General features: G+C 44.2%; 1 pseudogene; it reads right to left on the bottom strand.

The window, feature by feature from the left end:
* Positions 1 to 9870: 9870 nt before the first annotated feature.
* LOC128104700 (40S ribosomal protein S23-like) lies at positions 9871 to 10281 on the bottom strand (annotated as a pseudogene).
* Positions 10282 to 18122: the final 7841 nt, after the last annotated feature.

The following is an 18122-nucleotide window of genomic DNA, read 5'->3' as shown; positions in this document are numbered from 1 at the left end:
GAAGAGTGAATGAAGAGTGAGTGAGTGAAGAGTGAGTGAGTGAGTGAAGAGTGAGTGAGTGAGTGAAGAGTGAGTGAGTGAAGAGTGAGTGAGTGAATAAGTGAGTGAGTGAAGAGTGAAGAGTGAGTGAAGAGTGAGTGAGTGAGTGAGTGAGTGAGTGAAGAGTGAGTGAGTGAAGAGTGAGTGACTGAAGAGTGAGTGAGTGAAGAGTGAGTGAGTGAGTGAGTGAGTGAAGAGTGAGTGAGTGAGTGAAGAGTGAGTGAGTGAGTGAAGAGTGAGTGAGTAAAGAGTGAGTGAAGAGTGAGTGAGTGAGTGAAGAGTGAGTGAAGAGTGAGTGAGTGAGTGAAGAGTGAGTGAGTGAGTGAAGAGTGAGTGAGTGAAGAGTGAGTGAAGAGTGAGTGAGTGAGTGAGTGAGTGAAGAGTGAGTGAGTAAAGAGTGAGTGAGTGAGTGAGTGAAGAGTGAGTGAAGAGTGAGTGAGTGAGTGAGTATAGAAGAGAGATCAATGTAGATGATATGTATAGCTGTGGAAAATGTAGCTGTGTGGAGATGGAGATTTTCAGAAAGGAATTTTTCAAGATAAAGTAAAAGAAAAAGTTACCACCAGAAAGTGTGTGTTTCCTTATTTTCCCCTCAGGTAGAAAAGTCTAGCCCTTTCAGCGTTCATGGAATTTTTTTGCATTCCCTGGGCATGGTCTTGGAGCAGGCTCTCCCAATGGCTGCTGTTATTTTTCCCCTCCCCACACAGTCTCAGAACCCCTTCAACACATGTTGCTGTCATCCTCCCCTTCCTCCTCCTTCTCTTCTTCATCTCCTCCTTCTCATTCCTCTTCTCCTACAACCCACTTAGTATAATTTGTGCTTTCTATATATGCAGGGGTGTGGACCATCCACTGGAACATGGACAACTCATTGTAGCCACATCCAGGAAGAACAATGACTCTCCCTATCTGCCTTACTTACTGTTCCATTGCTGTGAAGAGACATCATGACTAAAGTAATGCTCATAAAAAAAAAAGCATTTAATTGAGGGCTTACAGTTTCATAGGTTAGTCCATTAGCATCATGGCAGGGAGCATGGCAGCATGCAAGCAGACATGGTACTGGAGAAATATCTGAGAGTTCTACATTCTGATCCCCAGGTAGAGAGATAATGTGGGTTGGGCATGGGCTTTCAAAACCTCAAAGCCCACCCCTAGTGACACATTTACTTCAAGAAAGCTATCCCTCTTATTTCTTTAAAAAAGTGCCACTCCCTGGTAACTAAGCATTCAAATATATGAGCCTATAGGGGCCATTCTTATTCAAACCACCACACCACCCAAATCGTTATAATTGCCTGTAGCTCCTTAGCTAGGGGTGGGCTTCATAAAGCACTCCCTGACTCCTGCTGGAATGCTGACTGAAGTGATCTTGTATAGGCTTGTGCAGGCAGCCATAGCTGTATGAGTTTGTGAATACAAAGACCATGGCATGTCCAGAAGACATTTCTCTGGTTCTTATGTTCTTTCCACCTCATCTTCCACACAATGTTCCCTGAGCCTTGAGGACAGGTTGATATAAATGTCCTATTTAAGGCTGAGCAACCAACTTATTCTCAGTACGTTGACCATTTATTAGTCTCTGCATTAACTGCTTCCCACTGGGGGGAAAGGGCTTCTTTGAACAAGGCTCAGAACAGCACTAGTCTATGGGTGTGAACACAATTATTTAGAAGGCATTTGACAGCATGACCATTTATCATGACAATAGTAGGCTCCCCCTTAGCCATGGGCTTTTGATCAGGTTTACAAGATGGTATGAATTCCCTCCTGAGGATCAGGCCCCAAGTTCCTGAATCATTCACATCATTATGGCACCAGTGAGATACTTGCATCAAAGGCTGGTACTGTGGCATGTAGTAGGTGAGTCCTGTAAGTTCTTTTCCTCTAGTCTTAATTTTGCTGAGCCTGTGGCCTCCCCTTTCTTCCCCCTCTTCCTTCCTCCCAACTCTGCTCAAGATTTTAATCCTAATATTTACCACCCTCTACTTTCATATCATATGTGTTCTATTATCCCACTCCCCATTATGACCTCTTTCCCTCCTCCATTTGTGGTCCCTTTCTGGCTTCCTGACACTCCACAGACACTCCAAGTACACAAATCGAAAAATTCCAAGCTAGAACCCACAGATTATCTCAGTTCATATATTTTCCAGTTCCATCCATCTTCCTGCAATTTTCATTTTTCTTTACAGCTGAATAATGTTCCATTGTGTATATATATATATATATATATATATATATATATACCACATTTTCATTATCCATTCATCAGTTCAAGGACATCTAGGCTAATTCCATCTTTCTTATTCTCTTTAGAACTGAATGATCACAGAGACTCTCAAATAAAAAAAATGTGCAGGCCTAAATAATTCTATTATAAAATCAATTTACAATTGAGTTGACTGACTAGAAATTATCTTCTCAGATTATCAATCTAATTTTCTAAATCATTTCCTCTATATGATTTCCTCAACAGTTTATTACATCCTGGCTTTGGAAAAAGACACTATTTGATATTAAACCAAATGTGTTAAGTCCAGGTAAAGACAAGAATGAGGTGGTGCTGTGGGATGTTCTGTATGGCAAATGTGTTGCTCTGATTGGTCAATAAATAAAACACTCATTGGCCATTGGCTAGGCAGGAAGTGTAGGCGGGACAAGGAGAAGAATAAAGCTGGGAAGTGGAAGGCTGAGTCAGAGAGACACTGCCAGTCGCCACGATGACAAACAGCATGTGAAGATGCCGGTAAGCCACGAGCCATGTGGCAAGGTATAGATTAATAGAAATGGATTAATTTAAGCTGTAAGAACAGTTAGCAAGAAGCCTGCCATGGCCATACAGTTTGTAACCAATATAAGTCTCTGTGTTTACTTGGTCGGGTCTGAGTGGCTGTGGGACTGGCAGGTGAGAGAGATTTGTCCTGACTGTGGGCCAGGCAGGAAAACTCTAGCTACAAGGTGGTCCTAGTTGAAGCTTCCTTTCATTGCCGTGTAACTGGCATGCAAATGAACCAATTTTTTAAATAATTCATCTCAAATGCTTATTTGAAAATATTTATCTTGGATGAGTGGTGATCCTGCACACCATTAATCCCAGTACTTGGGAGGCAGAGGCAGGTGGATCTCTGAGTTCGAGGCCAACCTGGTCTACAGAGTGAGTTCCAGGACAGCCAGAGCTACACAGAGAAATTCTGTCTGGAAAAACAAAAACAAGAAAACAGGAAAATCAAAGATTCAGCTGGTGGCAGCGACGGTGTCATCCCAGCACTCTGGAGGCAGAGGCAGGTGGGCCTCTGGGTTCAAAGTCAGCCTGGTCTACATAGCAAGCTCCAGGACAGCCAAAGCTACACAGAAAAACCTACACACACACACACACACACACACACACACACACACACACACACACACACACACAGATTTTATCAAGCATCAGCTGTGTAGTAGGTGCTGAACTAGAGCAGCTTGTTGGTGCGGTGCTGATGGAAAGTGTATGCTCGTGTTGTTGTAGATTGCTGCGCATGGGGTCAGGAGAAGCTCCTAAGGAGTCCCTGCTGAGCACCCAGCAACCCCCAGGCAGACCATGTGATCATCGTCCTTGGCCAGATACTTGCTAAATCTCAGAATTTCCCAGTCTTATTGAAAGCCATGGTCAGGGAGATTTTGGATGAGCTTTATGAAGTTGAGTGGGACAGTTACTTGAATACAATGACAAAAGACCACTGCGTAAGACAGGGTGCCGTTTGTCCCAGGCTGACCTCAGACTCTAAGCTGACTTTCTAGCTGGGATGACCTTGAAGTTCTGATCCTCCAGTCTCCACCTCTCAATGCACAAGTGTGAACCAACAAATTTGGTTCATACAGGGTTGAGCTGGGTGTGTGTTGGTGTACCCTCTAACCCTCTGAGTATGCCAGAGATTACTTCTCACTTGGTGCTTTCAGAAGTGGAAACACTTGCTGGGGGAAACCATAGGAGCAATTTGTGAAAGAGTAAATGCAAAAGCTTACAGTTCTATAAAATACTGCACTGGATAGTCCTTTGTTTCCACCACAGTAACTGAAGCAAAAAGTAATCAGAAAAAAATGAAAGTATTGAAGAGAACAGAAAGCTGTAAAAGCTATGAACGTTAGGAAAAACAAGGTTTCTGATGAGCAACTAAGATCAAAGACTCTCTTTTTCCTCCCCTCAGATACTTGGTAATTCAAGACATAAGCTGAAAGCCACATGTGACAGAGGCAGAGGGGCTCAACTGGAGAGAAGAGAAAAGTACTGTTGTGGTGTTCGTGTGAAACACGGGACATCAAATCTGAAGTCTGCTGCTGCTGCTGCTGTTGTTTTCCATACAGTAGTGTGTTTTCTAGGTGCTGGGATGGCCAAGGAGGGAAGATTGGTCGATGAAAGAGCAGAACAAAATATTCTACTGTCTTATAACCTTAAGAATCAAAGTCCTGCCAGACTTTCGTTGGTGAAGATCCAAAGGCTGTATTCCAAACCCCTGAAAGGTCAATTCTGAAAACTTAGGAGAGAGAAGTCTGTTAGGATCACTCAACCAAAGCCTGGGCTTGGGACCACCCCTGAGAGAGGGACCACTAGCAAATGCTTTGCACAAGCATTTGTCTACACAGCCAACTTGATCAAGAAGTGTGTTATTATAAAATCCCCAATTTCACAGGAGAACCAGTGATTGATTGACAGGGATTTAGAATGGCATACGGGGAACAAGTATTTACCTACATGTGTGTGCTATGCATGTAAGTGTCCTTCACCGTGGCTCAGCACCACCGTCTCCCATTCTGAGCCAGCTGTGTCGTCATATCTTAAAATTACCAAGTGTACTGTTCCTCTGACACGCCCCACTGTGAGAATAAAGCAGCTTTTGTAACATTGTCTTGTCTTAGAACGGTGTATAAGCTCTTACCTCTGTAGGTGTCTGTTTGTTTAACTGCACCACTTATTTCTGCTGCTTGCACCATTGCTTAGGATCCCATGTCATTCATCCTGCTACCCATAAAGACTTCCATTCACTCTCTCAAATGTTGTTATCATGTTTAGTTGACAACTATGTCAAATGGAAGTTTTATCAATAGCATTCGGGAAAATGTGTTATACTTTTTTCTGATATACAACTCAATTTATTGTTTAGAATTTTGTAGAATAAAGGCAAATGACATATTTTCTGTCTGATATTTTTTCTTAAATTTTTTAGGACACAATTAGTGGTCTCCTGAATTGTGATTTTTTTTCAGTGTTTGCATATGCCTGTCTTACACACACATCAATAGTGGTTAGGATAAATTAGACCCATATGGTCTCTCTCTCTCTCTCTCTCTCTCTCTCTCTCTCTCTCTCACACACACACACACACACACACACACACACACACACACACACACAGAGAGAGAGAGAGAGAGAGAGAGAGAGAGAGAGAGAGAGAGATCCCTCACTCAACATGGCATCACTGCATCTGTCTGAGTACTGATGCAAGACAGGATAGAGAGCCCATTGGCAATGTGGAATCTCAAAACCTCTAAGAACAAAAGCATGGCCTTCTAGGATGACTAATGTGTGAAATCTGCAAAGAAGGTGATGCAGCCGTCTTTGGTGTGATGGATAGAAAGCAGATAGAAAGAATGCCCAGTCCTTCTGCTCCCCAGCCTCACTGTCCTCTGCTGTAGACTAGAGGTAGCACTGTGACAGAGGAGCAGATGCTCACACACAAGGGCTTGGTTCAAGCCCAGAAGTTTGCAGGGGACACTGACAACCCCAAACTCCTCATGGCTACTGCAATGACAGGCAGTTCTCAGCAGCAGTCTGTGGCCTAGGCTTTTACTGTTATGTGAAAGACATACATTAGTGAGCAGAAGTGACCAAATCTTCTGCAAAAGAAGAGTCCAGCCATAGTAGCCTAGGATAACCCTACACACTCAGATCTTGCAGCTCTGGGGTGTAATTGTTTGGCCCTATGTGTAGAGGAGAGGGTTTGGAAGCAAGTTGATGAGAGCAACAGTGACCAGGGTCTACACAGGTCCCAGCTGTAGACACTGATGCTATCTCAGTTTGCTCCTCTGTTTCTGTGATAAAATGTTGACCAAAAGCACCTTGAGGAGGAAAGGATTTATTTCGGCCTACACAGTTCACCATGCAGGGAAGCCAGGGCAGGAACTCAAGGCAGGACATGGAGGCAGAAGCTGAAGCAGAGGTCAAGGAAGAGCATTGCTTACTGGCTTGTCCCCTGCTCTGCTTAGCTGCGGCCCAGGACCGCCTACACTGGGCCAGCACCTCCAAGGTGAGCTGGGCCTTCCTACAGTTTATACACAAGAAAACGCCCCTAGGCAAATTCCTCACTTGAGTGCCTCTCTTCCTAAGTTGACAGCCAAGTTTAACCCTGCAGATGCTTTGCCCAGGCAGCCCTACAGCAATGGAAGGGGAACTAGAAAAGGAAAGAAGGTGTTTCTGGTACCCAGGCAAGACAAGTCTGAGTTCAGCAAGCCTTGCCTGCATTTCATGGCTTGTTTGGGCCAACCCAAGTTATTTAAGAACAAGTTAGAAAATTTCAAGGACAGTTCACCAAAACACATGGCTCCTGAAATGAGGGACCTGGTATCATGTGTGATTTGCTGCCTGAAACAGCCAAGATAGAAGATGGATACATTTAAAACAGTATCTGGCCGGGCGGTGGTGGTGCACGCCTTTAATCCCAGCACTCGGGAGGCAGAGCCGAGTGGATCTTTGTGAGTTCGAGGCCAGCCTGGTCTACAGAGTGAGATCCAGGAAAGGCGCAAAGCTACACAGAGAAACCCTGTCTCGAAGAAAAAAAAAACAGTATCTGGAAGTCATGAAGAATTTATGAAAAACAATACCATTCATGTCAAGAAATAGGACCAAATAACCAAAAACAATGGAGGAGGCCAATAATAGATGATAAATTAACTACATTAAGTGTCCCAGATATTTAAGTGATCAGATATGGGCTTTTGTCTTCTGTTTTTTGGTTTTTTTGTTTTTTGAGATAGGAAGATTTCCATGGAATATGAATCAGAACTAATCATGGAAAGAAAAGATACAAAACGAACCACAGCTTCACAAAGCTCTATGAATTCCTAACAAGGTAAAACAAAGAAACAATACTTAAGCAATCACAGTACCACTTCTAAAAGCAAAGAGAAATACTTGACATGGCCAGAGGAGAGAGCGCACGAACTTCAAAGGAGCAACAACTTGGAAAACAACGTGGATGTCAGTGCTGAAAGATAGTCACTGCCTTTCTGTAACCCAGGACTGGGACTGGGTAGATCAGGCTGGCCTTGAACTCACAGAGATATGCCTGCCTCTATTTCCCGAATGCTAGGACTAAAAAGCATGCGCCACCATGCCTGGCTTGAGTTTGTTTGTTTGTTTTTCCAGTAAGAGAAAAAAAAAATTTAAATAGTCCCTATGAACCCCAAAGAAGATTTGAGAGTTAGTAATAGGAAACCATTTTTCTGAGGCAACAAACAAAACTAATAGTAATATGGATGGTTTAAACCTATATAGACCAGTAATTACATTAATTTTATTTATTTTTTTAAAGATTTCTTTATTTATGTACACAGTGTTCTGCCTGCATATATGCCTGCATGCCAGAAGAGGGCACCAGATCATATTACAGATGGTTGTGAGCCACCATGTGGGTGCTGGGAATTGAACTCAGGACCTCTGGAGGAACAGCCAGTGCTCTTAACCTCTGAGCCATTTCTTTAGCCCTACATTAATTTTAAATGTATTAAAATTCTAATTAAAAATCACCCTCTGGTCAAGGAACAGGGTTTTCACCTTGCTGGCCACATGTACCTTTGATGCCTACTTGTCTTTCATTCTTGCTTATAAACTTTTAAACGTCATTCTTTGCTTGCATATTGTACAAATCAGATAAACCAGATTTGGCTCAAGAGCTACAATTTGCCATTCCCTGCTCTAAACAGTGATGATGATTACACTCACAATGACAGTACTTAATTAGAGCACAATATGTACCGGGCACACCTATAAGAAATACTTGATAAACTCATCCAAGTTTCATTTCTGTAATGGGCACTATAACCATAGTGACCATCTTACCAAAGAGGAACTCAGAGGACAGAGAAGAGGCTTGCTCAAGCCTGAAGATGAGTGCAGCACCAGGCAACTCTAGCCCGAGTCGACCTTTACTGAATAATATTTGTAGCTATGTGCAGTCCTTAGGAAAATAATTGCAATGTGAATGCTTAGAGGAATCTTACATCTGAGAGAGAGTAAGCAGCCAGGAGCTGATGATATCCAAAATAAGGTTCAACTTCTAGCAAGAACTATGGCTACTTGCACTCATATTGCAAAATCTGGGGCTGTTAATTCATGCCACATTTCACTTTAACTTAGAACCCGTTTTCTCTCATAATGTCTAAGTTCCTCAGTCTTCATAAAAGTCTATTCATAAGAAGTCTATAGTCAAAGTATGACACTGATCTGAGTTGGTTTTAATATAGTCCACTCAACTATTAACACCACTTGAGCAATCTTACAGATAGGGAGCAATCAATTGTAACGTGACAAGCCTATCATTTTTTATAACCATTGGCCCATGCCAACCTGAAAAGAATTTGCAAGTTCATAAAGGTGCAGCATATGTTTCTACTAATATCATTTTTTTTCTGTGTTTATAAAAACAGAGGGGATCGAGAATAGAACTGGAGGGGCTGGAGAGATGGCTCAGAGGTTAAGAGCACTGATTGTTTTTCCAGAGGACCAAGTTCAATTCCCAGCACCCACATGGCAGCTCACAGCAATCTGTAATTCCAGTCCCAGGGGGTCTGACATCCTCACACAGACATACATGAGAGCACACACACACACACACACACACACACACACACACACACACACACACACACACACACGTGGGTGGAGAGGTAGCTCAATGGTTAAGAGCACTGGCTTCTCTTCCAAAGGACATAGGTTCAATTTCCAGCACCCACATGACAGTTCACAACTGTCTATAACTCAAGTCTTGGGGATCTGATGCCCTCTTCTGGCCTCCAAGGGTACCAGACACACATTTGGTGCAAGACATATACACTGACAAAACACCCACACACATAAAAATAAATTACTGACAACAGGAACAGAACGGGGCTGACTGGGGCAGGAAGCAGAAGCGGAGGCTGTAAGGCTCATTGTCATGATGGAAGGGGCTAGTCTGGAGACTGTCGAGGCAGGGAACGTGCCAGCTCCTCAGCTGCAGCAAGAGCACATTTATGTTGTTGAAGAATGGGCAGGACTCCAGGAAAGTGAGAGGAGTCATAGTGCAACAGAGCTCGCTGCTGCTGCTGCTGCTGCTGCTGCTGCTGCTGCTGCTGCTGCTGCTGGAGAGTTGCTTGACTGCAGACATCCGGCTGCATGTCACACTTGTCCACAGAAGCATGTGTTTGTTCACACTCACACAATGAAGAATGTGTTGATTGACACGAACCCCAGGCTCCAGCTCTCAGAATCTCGTATCACTTTTGTGGCCTCATGGTTTAACTTTTACACAAATTCTGCATTCAACTGGTGGTGGCTCCCAGAATCTTCTGAAGGGCACAGAATGCAAAGGATTTTTATTGAGGTCAAAAGTAAGATATGCATTTTGTGGTCTCCCTTTTGGATGATGAGGAATATCGCCTTAGAATCATAACTTAGGTGTTCCATGATGTGTCAAAAGCCTGAGAATATAGATTTTATAAATTTTCCCAACAAAATTAACATGTGCCTGGTAATGCCTTTATGGGTTTTTTTTAGAATATGAAAATTTATCACTGTATTTCCACTGTCAAAATTTATGATCTTGGTCTTTCCTTCTTTCCTTTATACAGGGCCAAAAGGGACACACTGGCTACTTTGACAACCTTAAAGTGGACTCCAGGAAATCACCTACAGCATGACCTTTTCCACCAAATCCAGCAACCAGAACCTCATCGAGTTCCTCAATGAAGTTCAAGCAGCCATCACTGGGCACCGAAGCTGTGATCATCTTGCCGTTCTTGAGGAGCCACACCCTGACACACTTCCTGTCAGCAGATTTGGCTTCAACCCCCTTTTCCAGCACAATTCCCTTCGCACCAGAGGCACCTCCAAACAGACTGGCCTTCAGAACTGTGCTCAAGTGGGCTTTCTTGTACTGTTTATCACACCACTTCCGGTCCCGTCGGTGACTGTGGAGCCGTACTGAGACCACGACACTTGCCCATCTTGCGGGCGCCACAGGCCCGAAAGCCCTTTATGTTCTTCATTATTTCTCCCTCAAACTATTTCAGCTGCGAAATGGGTGCAAGTACTTTTTATTGTTTTGTTGTTTGTTTGTTTGTTTGAGACAGGGTTTCTCTATGTAGCCCTGGCTGTCCTGGAACTCGCTTTGTAGACCAGGCTGGCCTCGAACTCACAGAGATCCACCTGTGTCTGCCTCCCCAGTGCTGGGATTAAAGGTGTGTGCCACCACCGCCTGGTGCCAGTTCTTCATTTAAATTATTTTGAGCAGTAACTCTTCCAAAAACTGCATCACAATAAGAGCTGCTTATCACCTGGCCGTGGTAATAACATGCCTTTAGTCTCAGCACTCGGAGGCGGAGGCAGGTGGATCTCTTGAGTTTGAAGCCAGCCTGGTCTACAAATCAAGTTCCAGGACAATCAGGGCTACACAGAGAAACCCTGTCTTGAAAAAAAAAAGGGGGGCGGGGGTGGAGAAAGAAAGAAAGAGAAAGAAAAAAGAAGAACAAAAAAAAGTGCTTATCCTTTTCAATTTCAATTTATTTCATGCTGTAGTCATAGCAGGACTTCTGTTGAGACTCCCTTAGGTACCCTGTGGACCCACTGAGGGAGTTAACTTTGTTGAACAGAGAAACAGTTTGATTCCAGTCAGGGTTAGATGTTTAATTACAACTTTGCAGTTTCCTTCCCTTTACTAAGGGACGGTATAGGATTCCCAGATGTAAATTAATTTTAATTTTCCTTGTCATTCTTTATTCCTCTGGCAACTCAAGGCTCTTGCCAAATATCTGTCCGGATCTTCTGGCCCAGTTTTCCTGGCAATGCAAAAGAGAAAGGAAGTCACTGGAGATGTCCTTTCTGAGAACAGACATGCAGGCTTGCAGCGGCTGGCAGCTTGTGGTTCTTCTGCAGCAGTAGCGGGGAGCCTGGGAGAGATTTCAGAGACGGCACATTTTGTCCACTGAAGATTTCCTTGTTAAGACTTTCCAAAAGAAGGCACCCTGCCCATCTCTTTAAAAAGAATTGCCTGTGGCCAGGCGGTGGCGGCGCACGCCTTTAATGCCAGTATTCCAGAGGCAGAGGCAGGCGGATTTCTGTGAGTTCATAGGCCAGCCTGGTCTATAGAGTGAGTTCCAGGACAACCAGGGCTACACAGAGAAACCCTTTCTCAAAAAAACCAAACCAAACAAACAAACAAACAAACAAAAAGAATTGCTTGGAGAATAAACATCATCTCTATGTCACACCCTCTCCCCTCAAGGCTTAGAGATGAACGCTTAACGAGGGCAGAAAGGTTGTAAGAGCCAGAGGGCGGAGAGAGTCTGAGTGAAGAACCATGTCTTTTGGACATGAACGTGTTTTGAGATCATTTCAATTAACCTGGGATGTCTGTGTGACTATGGAACGGGAGTTATCTGCTGAAGTGGTGGACACAGCCCTAACTCCCTCTCCCTGAATCTATCGGTAGCAGATAGTTGGGCAGTGAAAGGCAGGACACCCTGAGCCCCTCCTCCTTCCACTCTAGCCATTGAGGGCCCATTCTTCTGCAGGCCTAGTCCAGGTTTCCTCAGGTGATGTGAGCTGTGACTGTTAAGAGCCGTCTTGCCCAGCAGGTGACTTTCTCTAGCCATTCTCCCTGTCTTCCACACCTCTTCTGTGGTGTTCCCTCAGCCTTGGAGGGGGTGGTACTTGTGCTTTTTAGGGCTGAGCACTCACCTGCTACTTGTTTTCAGCACCTGGTATAGCCATGGTCTCTATTCACCAGCGATCACTGGAAAGAGAGGCTGGTCTGGTTGTTGGGAAGGGTAACATTTGCCTATGGGTGTCAACATAAATACTTAGAGGGCAGCTTGACCTGTGCAATCTTAGCTAAACAACAGTGTTCAGTCCCTGCTGGGGTCTATGACCTTCGCTGACATGGGTCTTTAGGCTTACAGAAGTAGGTATGTATTCCCTCCTGTGGCCCACTCAATCAGAGAGCCTTTGTGGTGGCACTACCATATAGGTAGACACATCTTGTCTGGCAGGCTGGTCTTGTAGATCACAGGATTCAGAGTTGGGCAGAACATTCATACTTTTTATTCCCCAATAAATGTCCACATGTAGTAGAGCGCAACTAGGCTTCTATCCCGTACCTTATACAAAAATTAACTTGAAAACCCAGGGTCATGTGCATGCTGAGCTGTACTCTAGCACTGAGATGCACACCCAACCCTGCCAGAAGAGTTCTAGCAGAGCCAAGTGCTATTGAAGGGGAGGAGGGGCAGTGAATGGCTTAAGATGACTGGAAAACTTACAGCTGAGAATGTAAACTGGAATTTTAAATGTAAGCCTTTGTGGCTGTCTAAGAAGCCAAGGAAATAGTGTTGAGCAAACAGCCAGGCAGTTACAGGAGAATACAGAGAATATTATTACTCTCAAGACAGAAAATTTATAAAGCCATCTGCAGTGATTTGAATAAGATTAGCCCCCATAGGCTCGTATATTTGAATGCTTAATCACCAAGGAGTGGAACTGTTTGAAAGGATTGTTGGTGTGGTCTTGTTGGAGGAGGTGTGGGCATTGAGGTTTCAAAAGCCAATGCTAAGCCCACGCTTTCTGCCATTCTGCCTACGGATCAGGATGTAACTCTCAGCTACTGCTCCAGCATGTTGTCATGCTCCCTACCATGACAATAATAGCTAAGCCTCTGAAACCATAAGCAAGCCCCCAGTTAAATGCTTCTTTTTATGAGTTGCCTTGGTCATGGTGTCTCTTCACAGCTATAGAACAATGACTAAGACACCATCTTATATCGTTTATAAGTTCCAAAATATATAATCAAAATGTAAAAATGTGGGTGAAAATGATAGATATTAAACTCAAATAATGTAACTTTTTCCTTTTTAAAGCACAGTTGATCAGATAATGTAACTCAAAGGGGGAAAGAAGTATAGCATTGTGGAAAGGTACAAAGATCTCCACAGAACAGTTTCTGAAAGAAAAACCACGAATGTCTGAAGCAAATAAAATAACAGCATTTGTGACATCCTGAGGTAGGCATGTGGACTTTTCCTGTGTGAACAGCAGCCTTGGACATGAGCAATGAGACAGCCCTGAGTTGACGGCCATACATCACTGCAGCAGTCACACCTGCACAAGTCTGGTTATGTGCTTGTAGTTAGAGTGAAATGAAAGAGAAATGTGATTTAGGGCCTCACAAGATGCTTCTCATGGTGGGTCCAGTGGACTTAGGTCCTGTGTTTGCCTCTGTAGGTCCCAAGGCACACCTTTCCTCAGCTCACTCTAAGGAAATAGTGAGGCTCAGGGTCCCTGAGGCACACTGATGGATTAGACAGGAGTCAGCACAGCCGTCCAAGAAATAAATGACCGTCAGGGGCGGGGGTGGGGGGGAAGGGGGGCGAGAGTTCACCAAGGGGGACTACTCTGCTCTGTGGGACTTTCCAAGTGGAAAACCAGATTAAAGGATTGTTAATCTGATTAATATGTACGTTAACACAGTCAATTAATCAGATATAAGGGTGAAAGTCCCTAACAGTCAGCCAGTGTTACTGACTTATGACAGGCAACTGCATCCATTTCATTACAATTAATTAAATTTGACAATTTCCGTGGAGCTGGAGACTTGCGCGGTCAGCTCCCCTGTTTCCTGAGACTCCGTGACACATTTAACCTCTAACCATGCTCTCTGGGATTTCTGCTTCTACAGCTCCAAGGGTGGCAACACTCCTGAAGCCAACACACTCCTGAAGCCAACACGCTAGTGTGTGATAGGTTAGAACTTCCTGGGTCCCGTTCACTTCCAGCCATGCCTGTGTGTGCCTGTGTGTGCCTGTGTGTGCCTGTGTGTGCCTGTGTGTGCCTGTGTCCCAGATCTGCTTAGCCATACTTTATCAGTGGCAAAGACATCAACTGCAGCGGTGTAGGAGCGGTGGCTTCATGAGAAGACATGGGAGAACAGCTTTGAGTGGGAAGGATTTGCCCTGGTGCACGGATTCTGGAGGCTACGCCATGGCTGTGTGGCCCATGCACTTGAGCAGAATATCATGGAAAGTACAGTAGAGGCGGCTGTTCACCTGCTGATGAAAGCAGGTGGAGGAGAAACCAGCAGGAGACACAGATCTCCAGGCCATGCTCTCAGCAACGTACTTCCTCCAGCTAGTCTCCAACTAAAGAGTCCAGGACTTCTCAAAAGTGTGCTGCCACCCGGAGACCAAGCTCCCAACACACGAGCCTTTGGGGGACACTTTACAGCCATTCTTAGCAGCTGGTGAAGTTATTCCCTATGCTGGTGTTTAATAGGAAATTGCTGTTACTTGGGATGGTGGGGGTTGCTGAACTGTATTCCCAGACTAAAAATTATTTATTTGTGTGTAATAGCATGTACATACAGTATGACACACAAGAGTGTGTGGCAGAATCTCACTGTCTGTCCCTCCTCTGTCATCTTCTTTGTTGTCGTTAGCATTCATAGTTTCGCTGCTGCTGAAGTAGAAGTTACAGGGGAGACAGCTTGGAAAACACATTCTGGGTTAGAGTTCTCTCATTTTATCACAGAAGCCAGTATTCTCCCCATCTTCAGCCCATAATTTCCGGCTTACTTGCTCATGTCAGCTCCCTGAGTAATGGGATTATCTCTATATTGTTTTATTTCCAGCACCCGGCACAGTGACTCCTACAGTACCTGGAATAGCAGACATTTTGTTGGATGAACAAACATTAGCCTAAGTGTTAGTATAAAATGAAAGGAGATACACTCTACTAAAATCATTGTTTATTAGTTTATTGTATGTGTATGAGTGTTTTGTCTATAGACCATATACATGCCTACCTGATTCCTGCAGAGGCCAGAAGTGTCAGGTCCACTGGAAATGTAGTTATGCTTGTGCTGAGAATCGAACCTGGTCCTCTTGAAGAGCATCCAGTGCTCTTAACTGCTGTGCCGTCTCTGCAGAGCCCTGAAGCTGTCTTTTATTGGCTCATGTTGTCAGTGGCTCGACCCAACACCAACTTCCAGAGTTGCCCATCTGAGTCTCAAATGCAAGGGAATTAATGACCACAACTACCAGTCACCTTCCACTAGACATGCCTTGGGTGGGAATCATGCTAAGGTGAATGTCTTACATTTTGTTCCCAGGATTTCAAAGCAGGATTAGAGCCCAGCTACCTATAATGATAACTTCTTTAAAAATATGGGGGATATAGCTCAGTAGTAGAATATTTTCTTAGCATGTGTGAGGCCCTAGATTCAATTCCATCACAAAAAGAGTCAGAGAAATACACACGCACATACACATGTGCACACACACTCACACACACAGAGAGAAAGAGAGAATGTGTCTAGTTCATCTCATTTGGATCACATGCCCATCCTTTAATCAACCATTATTCTTTATGTTTTCACTGGCCAAACTTAGGTGACATGTCAACCCTGGGAGTCAAGAGTAGACTAAATTTAACCAAAACTACAAAGATTAAAAATGAAAAAGAAGAGCTGGGCATGATGGTGCAAGCCTTTAATCCCAGCACTCAGGAGGCAGAGGCAGGCGGATCTCTGAGTTCAAGACCAACCTGGTCTACAGAGTGAGTTCCAGGACAGTCAGGGCTACATAGTGAGACCCTGTCTCAAGAAATCAGAAAAAAAAAATGTAAAAGAAGAAAAGAGAAGGAGGAGGGAAGATGGGAGAGGAGGGGAAGGAAGGGAGAAGGGGAAGGGAGGTATGGGGGAATCTGGGACCACTTCTAGAGAGCACTGTGATCAGGTGAGAAAGAGCCAAAGAGCAGCTACAGTCCATGACAGAAGGAGGGCTGAAACTCTCAGAAAATGAAAGTTTTTTCATCGCAATTCATAGTTGATCTGAATTATTTATTAGCCCTTCTGAGGAAATAATATTTCTCTGTTTTAAACTTTTCCAGGGAGCCTAAAATGAAAGATTTCTTTTCCAAGTAAGATAGATATTTTTCTTTGATTGGAACATGATAACATCTATGCCCAGTGAGGCCAGAGGCCACGCATTTGTTTCTTAGAAATGTATTGAAATATTATTCACCTCTGTAAATATACCTGAATATACAGGATTTCTCAAAATAATACTAAAAGGAGAGTTCATAAAGAAACAAATATTTTGAGGATATGGCCCCAGAAATTTGAGGTGTCAGCAGTTCAACACACTTGAAGTTTCTCACACTGAAAGTCCAAGATGTGGGGTGCAGAGATCACTCAGTTAGTAAAGGCCTTACTGTTCAAGCATGTGGACCTGATTCAATTAACTAATTCCCGACAAGACAGATGTGCAATTCTGTGTTGCCTGCCATTAGGCGGAGATGAAGCACCCTGCCGGGGGCGGAGGGGGGGGCGGGAGGGGACACAGGGGGAGGAGGAGGCGGGGGCGGGAGGGGACACAGGGGGAGGAGGAGGCGGGGGCGGGGCGGTGAATTCATTTTTAAAAGCACAGGTACTGGAACAGGTGGATCCTTGGTCTCAGTGGCCAACTGGTCTACTCAAATTGGTAAGCACCAGCTAATGAAAGGCTGTCTCTAAAAACAAAGTGGACAGCTCCTAAGAAATAGCACCAAGTTATCTCCCAGCTTAGACACACACACACACACACACACACACACACACACACACACACACACACACACACATCCACCTCCACCTCCACCCACACTAACGTGCTCATATATACACACATACGCTTATACAAAGAAAAGAAAAATAGAAGTCCTGGATCTTAGTTATTTAGAGACAAAGGCTTGCAAAAGATCCAGATTTGTCACTTGCCTCCAGTGCACCACTACCTGGCTAAAAGTTCTCCTCCTGAGCTCTCCTTCTTTTCCGCCATCGTCATCACTGGAGGATGACCCTTGTCATAAGTGTTCCTATTGTGTCAGCTTACTTCCTGCTGTCCTAGGGACACTAAATTCTCCATCAAGCTCATATTCTCAAATAAATTAACAAATTCTGTCTTCAATTTGTAGTTTAACTACTTAGCAAATCTTTGGTTCTTTGGCATAAATGGGTAGCTCATTATTATGTACAAACTGGAAATTTAGTAAGTCATCACTGTATGCTTCCTACATTATGGCTGGTTATATCACAAGCCCAAAGGCAATGGGGTCAAATGACTATGGACTGAAACCTCCCAGACTGGTAGCCAAATAAGCTTGTTGTCTTTTTTAAGTCAATTGCCTCAGATATTTTGTTACAGTAACCAACAGCTAACACAATCATTTCCCCTTCCCCCACTCCTCTCTCTCTCTATATATATATATCTTAGTGGCAAGATTCATGTAAAACTTTTCATCTTAATTATTTTTAAGAGGTACTAAGCTCAGTGGTACTGAGTTCAGTAGTACTCAGTTTGGTGGTTGTAAGGTTGCAGCTCAGGTGGAACTATATCCTGGCAGTCGTGAGGCAAGGAATACCACAAAGTCACCATGAGCATAGCAGCTTACAGCTCTGCTCCAGGGAAAGGTTTCTCCAATGCAAGTGTAACAAACAGCTCTGCTCCAGCAGCAGGGTTTCCCCAGCGAGGTTGTTACAGCTGGGCTCTGCTCTGCTCCTGAGACTGTTAAAGCTCTGTTCAGGTCCCAGGATGTAACAACTGTGTTCAGGTGGGGGAGGGTTTCCCCAGCAAAGTTGTTACAGCTGTGCTCTGCTCTGGCAAAGTTGCTGCACAACAAACTTCACTCAAGAGATTTATTGGGAAGGAAAAATCCAGGAAGGTGGCTGCCTCAGGTGAGAAACAGCAGCAAACTGAGCAGGGTACAGACCTTACACAGGATTCTAGGGGGGGGGGGGGGGGTTTGAGCATGCCAAGGT

The sequence above is a fragment of the Peromyscus californicus genome, unplaced genomic scaffold, assembly GCF_007827085.1.
Source record: "Peromyscus californicus insignis strain IS unplaced genomic scaffold, ASM782708v3 Scaffold_8__1_contigs__length_139910024, whole genome shotgun sequence".
Lineage (NCBI taxonomy): Eukaryota > Metazoa > Chordata > Mammalia > Rodentia > Cricetidae > Peromyscus > Peromyscus californicus.
Note: the sequence above shows the minus strand (reverse complement) of the source record. Positions and strands in the feature narration are given on the sequence as shown.